At 37.5% G+C, this 7,156-nt stretch overlaps 1 pseudogene; it reads right to left on the reverse strand.

Moving 5' to 3' along the window:
• Positions 1 to 1,629: 1,629 nt before the first annotated feature.
• On the reverse strand, positions 1,630 to 6,649 carry LOC133744650 (uncharacterized; annotated as a pseudogene).
• Positions 6,650 to 7,156: the final 507 nt, after the last annotated feature.

Raw genomic sequence — 7,156 nt, forward strand, 5'->3', positions numbered from 1 at the left:
TTGCCAAAAAATTTGTACCATTACTCATATCACTTGTATTTTGCAGCTTGTACATATGGGATTATTTATGTTGATATGGATATTCACCCTTATTTCTGTTGAGATTATTATTCATTTTTGTTGTGGATGGGGGAAGATTAACAATGCGAAACTTGTTAGTTGTTATGTGATTTGGCTTCCATGATATAAAGGCCTAAAGTTTACTCCATGATATATAAAGTTGTTGACCAATATTGTAGCTGTAATGTACATATAAATGTACAGACAAGTGAACATGTATATTATAATTTTTTAGTGACATTCTGTGACTTGGCCAGTGACGTGCAATATGACATGGCCAATGATAATGACTTGGTCAATTCAGAAGATGCCTAAAACTTGAATTGCTGTAAAGAGTCTATAAAAATAATGGTTCATTAAGAAAAACTAAACACAACAGTGACACGATAAAAAGATATAAAAACTAATTGATCTAATAAGCTCGAGTTTACAATTGGCCAGTGACAAAGCTTGTGACATGAACAGTAACTTGGCCAGGAATTGACAGTGACTTGATCAGAAATTGACAGTGACATAGTAAGTGACATGCAAGTAACTAAGTACCTGACCATGTCACTGTTAATCACATGTCATCACTAACTAAGTAACTGACCATGTCACTAACCAAGTAACTGTCAGTAGTCAAGTCACAAGTTAATAGCCAAGTCACTGTTAATCACATGTCACTAACTAAGTAACTGACCATGTCACTGACCAAGTAACTGTCAATAGCCAAGTCACAAGTTAATAGCCAAGTCACTGTTAATCACATGTCACTAACTAAGTAACTGACCATGTCAGTAACCAAGTAACTGTCAGTAGCCAAGTCACAAGTTAATAGCCAAGTCACTGTTAATCACATGTCACTAACTAAGTAACTGACCATGTCACTGACCAAGTAACTGTCAGTAGCCAAGTCACAAGTTAATAGTCAAGTCACTGTTAATCACATGTCACTAACTAAGTAACTGACCATGTCACTGACCAAGTAACTGTCAGTAGCCAAGTCACAAGTTAATAGCCAAGTCACTGTTAATCACATGTCACTAACTAAGTAACTGTATAAGACCAGGACTGGACGTCCACATTGACACGCGAATCACTTACTAACAACGTAATGTTACAGAATTAATGGTGCGTCTCATGGAACTTTTCCATTTTATGCTTCATTTTTCTAATTTTAAGAATCAAGTTTTCCAGACACCAAACAACCAAAAAGAGAGATTCCAACATATAAATCAATAAAGAAAGCAACTACATTTATTGTTTCGACATTTCTCTTTTGAAGTAGAATTTTATCGCCATAATAATAACTGGAAACCTTATCAATCCAAGCAAGTTGACTCACATCAAACAACTACAAACAAATAAATTAGTTCAAGATCAGGGAAACAAAGTATCATTAACAAAATGGCCAAAATTCATTCACTAAAAGTGCCTCTGGTACAAAACTAGAACAGTTTCTACGAAAGGAAAGATTTCAAAGCTTCAGGTTACAACTTGACCTTCCTAAAAGGCTAAAACTTCAGCAGAGTATTTCTATAAGTACCTTCTGGAGGCATTGGTAGATGGAATATTCATGATCAACGCTGAGCAACATGTAATCGTGTTGTCAAGAAGTCAAACTAAAACCAAGAACCAACCTACCCATTTCAGCACTGTCCCCTAACTGCTATCTAAACCTAATGCCCAACTTATTTCCGTCCACAGATGAACGAAATGGCCAAGCTGATTAAGCAAATTCCAATCACCCAATATCGCCAACCATCGACCAAAAGTAGCCACAGCCAGAAGACCTTCTAGATTTGATTTGGACTCTCTCTTCTATGTTAAGAACAACACCATCCCATCATTACTTTGAGTCTTCCTCACTTCCTTGTCACAGCTAAGGGCTGCAGAGCTCTCCACACCAGTCCTCTCCACCCCACCTTCTACTTTCTTTTGCACCATGTCGCAAAAAAATTTGTCAAAATAGTCTCGTAACCAGGCATCTTGGCATAGCCAGGGAATAATTGATGTCAATGATCAAATAGCGGTTCCCAAACCTAGCGTCCCTTATAACATAGTTAAAGTGGTTCAATTTCAAACCTCGCTGCAACCCTCTTGCAATATCAGTGATAAATAAACTCTGTGGCGGCATCTCTGTATCATCCACATGCATCATCTTGTAATACTTATCATCAGTCCTCTCGTTGGTGGCGAGATTCAAAACCTGGGAAAACGATAACAAGCCGTCCAAGCTCCCCAATTGCTCTTCTTTTGAGACGTTCGGGAGGGAGTTCCTCTTGACACATTCGTGTCGCTCTCGAGCTCGATTTTGAGCTCCGACACCACCTGCAGCATCGAAATCTGGTTGTGCAGGCGCTCGATGGCCTCCGGCGAGTCGACGAGCCTCGGCGCCATTATCACAGATTTCGAGCAGATAACTCCTGAAAACTCAAACCCTAACCTAGCCTCCTCGGTCGCCGCCGCGATGTGGTAAACTCCTAGTCCAATCAAACCCCGACGAATTCAGAAACTGCGAATCAGATCGCGGCGATTGCAATCTCATTATCAAATTGTGGAGAGAGAGAGAGAGAGAGATTGGTAGGCGTCGAGAAGGGTTCAGACCGGATTGGATAACGAGAGGGCGAGGTCGTAGAGCTTGACGGAGGTGATGAGGAGGGAGTCGTGAGATTCGGACCAGGCGACGTCGTAGACGCCGTCGACGGTATCGAAGGAACCATGGCGGTGAAGTCAGTTGAGAGAGAGAGGGGCGTTAATTATAGTCCGAAAATCTGAAATAGATCGGGCAAGAGATCGAGAGACGATGAGGCAATGGCATGAGTTGTAATTTTTGTTATTTTTAATGGCAGCTTGTAAAGAGGTGACCTTAATTATCATGAGAACATTTGTGTGTCCTGAATTATAATAAGACACTTCAAAATAACCTCTTTTATCATTAGCCTTTTTTTTTTTTTTTCTGTTTTATCTGTGCAAAAAAAAGGGTCTTTCTAAATGTACTCAGCAAATTTCTATGTAGACCCAGCAAGTTTATTACATCCAATAAAAAAATAGAATTTATAATTGTACTCAACAACTTTTCCAACAATACCCTTAGCAAAATTCACACCCAGCAAAAGTCATACCCAGCAAATCTCACACCCAGCAAAACTTGGATTATTTCCGCATCAATTTTTGATGTATAGGATCTAAGATGGAAAATGCAGTTAGAGAACTTAGATGTCATTCATTATTAAGAAGCATTAAATATACAAAGGTCAAAGAGCACCTCTTTATACTTTCTTATGACGATATTGGTTGCCTGATTCTTCCTTTCTTTCAAGCCTCAGGAACGTCAACTTCAAAAAGAGGAAGTTTCTAAATTTCTGCACAGAGGAAGTGCGTGCTCAAACTGTTGTTTTATTAATCGAAATGGACTTAAGAACAAGCAAACAATAGAGAATTTTCATCACCTTTGAGAGATCTGTCTTCTGTTTCATATTCATCCACCTTATCATAAATTGATCCCAAAATGGAAATTGAACGGTAGGAATCTAGGGGTTTCTTCTCCATGAAATGTGGGAACTATTTCACCTTCAATTCTTTTGGAACTACGACCTGTTACACAGAAGGTGAAGCATAGTATCAAAGCACAGCCAATCACTTCAACATCAAAAATTGATGCGGAGATAATCCAAGTTTTGCTGGGTGTGAGATTTGCTGGGTATGATTTTTGCTGGGTGTGAGTTTTGCTAAGGGTATTGTTGGAAAAGTTGCCGAGTACAATTATAAATTCTATTTTTTTATTGAGTGTAAAAAACTTGCTGGGTCTAGATAGAAATTTACTGGGTACATTTAGAAAGACCCAAAAAAAAAGATTAATCATTTTTTCATAATGTTCATTTTTCTTACTCTATTTTCTGTATCTCATGATTAATTATTGAAATATTTGTTTAGTTTTTTAAATTGCTAGCTCATTTTTTGTTTTTTTTTACAAATATAATGGATAGACTTATGTTTAGGTCATAATATGATTTATTTTTTTTTTGGACAATTTTTAGGTTCACCCCTAGGGTAAACGAGCATATTCACCCCCGTTGTCGATTAACATATATTTACTTAATAAATTTATAATCCAACGGTCTATATCTTAAATTATCCTTCAAAGATCATTTCTGTAAAAAATAATCGAATCGGAAGTCGTTTAATTATCTAATTAAATCAAACAAATAGATGGTTTTAACAACACTTACTACTACTATGATGAACCGTCCATGTATTTCATAGAAATGAATAACTAAAAGGTCTTCAATTTGATTGATTTTTTACAGGGCTAATCTTTGTATTACGTTATATAACATGAATGGTTGGATTAGAAAATTATAAAGTTATTATGCGTTAATTGTAAGAGAGGGTAAATATGCTCATTCACCCTAGGGGTGAACCTAAGAATTGTTCTTTTGTTTTCCCTCACAAATATGCATTCAACATGTATATCACATTTTTATGCCACATGATCTTAATCATAGTTTTAATTCTTATTAAATATATATGAATGCTTTAATGAGTATGCATGTAGTGAAATTGGAAAATAAAAATAGATAGGGAAAATAATAAAGAATGCAATCTAATATTATTGAATTGGAAAGTGTAGAGAAAATCAATATAATATTTTTTGGGTACAATTATTATCCTTATTAGTCATTTTATAGTAGGTTATATATGTCATTAAATAATTCATAATAGAGTGAGGTCAAGTGAGCAGATTTGAAGGTTCCAATAAAAACACTCTATCAAAATAAAGGACATTACAAGCCAAAGGGGGTAAAGAGTTCCTCCAAACATTTGCACCCGAGTTGTGGTCAGTATAAGCAATGACGTCTGGTAAGAAATTTGCTTTCCTTTTGATATGTCTAAAATGCATACTTTGCAGTTGATTAGCTAGGTAGAGGAAGTCCTCTTGGATGAATTTTATACACCAAGAAGAAAAAATGTTGCTCATGATGCTGTCAAAGAGTAACTTTGAGTCTTGTTCAATCTCAAAATTATGAAAGCCATGAATAACAACATGTAGACTAGCTCTTAGAGCTAAGAAATCATTAAATCCCATATTCTTGGAGGTGGCTAGAACTGGATTGCCTTGATCATTCCTGAATATAAAACCACCAACACTATGCTGATTCATTTTAACTGAACCATCAAAGTTTAGTTTCATGAAACTTTGTGTAAGAGGTGGTCATTTAATTAACTTATTCATCTTGCATTTTTTTTTTTTGAAGAGAGGATCATTAAAATTTCAAAAATTGGAACATAGAGAAGCTACTAAGTACATTACTTGTAAAGGGTTTTTTTGGATATTTCTAAAGATCATATTGTTCCTGGTTATCCATAAGTTGTAGCACGTACACAAAGCAATGCTGAAAAAGTCTTTGTTGTTAAGATCATTTGATTTGGATAAAAGTTTTAACCAATCTAAGAAAGAATGATTCCAATTGGATAGATCAAAATCAGGAAAGGTTAACCCTGAAACTTGAGAGGAAAAAGAGTAATGGAAGAAGAGGTGATCGATGGACTGAAGATAATTATGACAGAGTGAACATGAACGATCACTATTCACATTGGTGAAAAATTAATCTCTTGTATAGTTGTATGTAACATGTGTTAAACAGCGACAAGCGTGACCCGTGGTCCACCATTGTATCGATATTGTCCCAACTTAACCACTCATTAAGTGTTGGGTTTTAATCACAAAAGGCCTTGGTACAATTGGGTGTGATCCACCCACTTATAAGTTATATTTTATTTGTCACTTTTTCAATGTGGGAATTGGATTGTATTGGCGTGAGTCATGCCGTGTAATACTAAGATTGTGAATATTGTGATATTATTAGGATTGTTCTGTAATATTCTATTGTAATTAGTTTCCTAGTAGGTCTTGGTGTATCTTGTATATATACTCCGTTCTTGGAGAAGGTAAATAACACATTTGAAATTCTCAATCACTTTGTTCTATTTGACTACATGTTCCTTATAAGTTGCCAACTAAAATTTTGGTTTTACGAGGAATAATATACAATTTCAAATTTTAACAAGTAAATTTGGATCTAGAATGAGCAATTTTATTATTTGAAACATTTTTTTTTTTTTAATCAAAGGGGTGTCAATTCATTAAAAAGTAGAGAGAGACATACATTACACAGTAACCCACCCACAAAGGGCCCATCAGAATCGAGCTACTGCCTAGAGACCTAGAAAAAACTAGAACCTTAAGTAAGGACGCCTTGGATAGCAATGTAAACCAAGTAACCTTGACACTACCAGGAAAAGAGTCGGACCAGGCCAAGCTCAGATCCCAATTTATTTGTAGAGCTTCTAGGACGTCCCTACACATAGGGGGCTTCCCCAGAAGCACCTACACAATGAGCAAAAAAACTAAAAGCCCAAAGCCCGGTACAAATCGATAAGCCCACAAGCAGAGGCAGCCCTAGCAGTGACACTTGAACCCAGTCACCTTGAACATGACCGCCAGATCCAAATCTGCAGAGACCCGAACTGGGTCAAACCCGACAAGGTCGCATGCTGAGCTCGCCTTGCCCAGCCCACCATGATCGCCGCCGGCCACTACCATGTATAGCGCATGTGCCAGACGCATCCACGCCTCCACCTGTAAGAAAGACATCCCCTTCATACTCGATGAGAAGCCCAGTATCTACACTGAAGGTAAGGTGAATCGAGTAGGAGCCAACATGGCAGTCGGCACCAGCAGCCGATAGATGCTGATGAAACCCTGCACCAATAGAAGAATCGCAGCCGACAGTAGTGGTCAAGACCGGAGATACGCTAGAGGCACCACAGGGAGCAGCACCCGCAAAGAGAAGGAGGCCAAAACCCCCAATTCCAGAAGAAGCCCACGCGTAGCGCAATGACTCTCAACCTCATTAGAACCTGAAGAAGGACAAGGACCTCCATCCCAAGTCATAAAATCCTAGCCGCTGCGAAGAAACCCTAGAGGAGGGCTCGCGGAGAGAGAAAGAGAATATTTTTTTTTAGGTTTACGAAAGGACATGGTTTGGCATACATGAGAGATTTGCCTTGACTAGAGTTAATCTTCATCTTTTGAAAGTGAATTTGCTTT

Source organism: Rosa rugosa, chromosome 4 (assembly GCF_958449725.1).
Source record: "Rosa rugosa chromosome 4, drRosRugo1.1, whole genome shotgun sequence".
Lineage (NCBI taxonomy): Eukaryota > Viridiplantae > Streptophyta > Magnoliopsida > Rosales > Rosaceae > Rosa > Rosa rugosa.